We start from the raw sequence: 1,227 nt of genomic DNA on the forward strand, positions 1-1,227 counted from the left end.
CGATGCTAGAAAACCGACGAATTCCTTGATTTGTCCGGCCAGACCAGCAGGTAGTGCTGTTCCTTTTATTAGAGTATCAACGTTAGATTTTATTGCTGTCACAGCTTCTGCAGCTTTTTTTGCAGTGAATCAGCTAATTCAGCATAAGTTGCGCGCTGCTCTGGATCCTGGAGTCTGTTGGCGTACATTGCCACCTTAAGTGTTAGTTTCTATGTCACTTCTGTGCTGTTTGCGATAGTGCTGAAGAAATGCGCGGCCATTCCGGGCCCTTTTTTCAATTGTGTTAGCTACTGTGCATAGTCCTTCCCATCCTGCTTGATTTATGCCTGGACCAGATGCTTCTGCTGTGAGTGTCTCCAGCGCTATTAGACAGTTGATTGCCAGTTGAATTTTGCTGCTGGCAAACATCTTGTTCTTTTCTGAACTGATGCTTCGTGCTTTTGGAAGTTTTTTTTACTTTCGTTGTGGTTTATTTAAAGTTTTGGGGTCGAAATTAAGGGTTGTCAGTTCCGTTCAGTTCCGTTTGTATGTCGAAATTCGTAGCTTGGTGCCGGCGTGGCGGTAATAAAATAATGTCAGGTTTGTCTGTTTTCTTATCGAGCCTTGTAACAGTTTTTGCGCTTGCTGCAACTCTGGACGTTAGGTGTTTCAATAGCTCAAAACAATTCCATGTCTTTTCCATTTATTTTCATTTATTTGCAGTGCTACCAAATAACCTACAGCCATTCTAAGAGACGCATAACATTATTTTTCCTGCTCAAAATTGGAATATGCCGTCATATTAAAAACCATTGTTCCTACTATTTATACCGCAACATCTATCCACCTTTGAGTGAAATACTGTGCATCACTTGCTCCTCCTCAATTTTTTAATTCTCTGTGCTGTGCCTCGCATCCCGTTGTCTAATTCTGGATCTTTGTTGATTATCCTTGCTTTTTTGTCAGCGGTTGGTCAGGTACCGTAACGACCCATTTGACCAGTGCACTGCACTCTTTTTCTCCCTGATTGTCTCTTTACTAATCTCGTTTTGCAAGATGATGTCACTTGTCACTTTTGTTTGATAAACTTCTCATATTCCATCTACTTTCTGTATTATTCTGCATTTCCTTTAATAATATTCTTCATGATGTGTTTCACACTCTCATCGCAACTGACCCACTGTTTCAAGTGCATCTCTTTTAGACTGCTATTTGTTCATTATTTCTCTTATTATAATATTCGTGTAA

Source organism: Trypanosoma equiperdum, assembly GCF_001457755.1.
Source record: "Trypanosoma equiperdum strain OVI genome assembly, contig: ctg_1570, whole genome shotgun sequence".
In the NCBI taxonomy this organism is placed as follows: domain Eukaryota; phylum Euglenozoa; class Kinetoplastea; order Trypanosomatida; family Trypanosomatidae; genus Trypanosoma; species Trypanosoma equiperdum.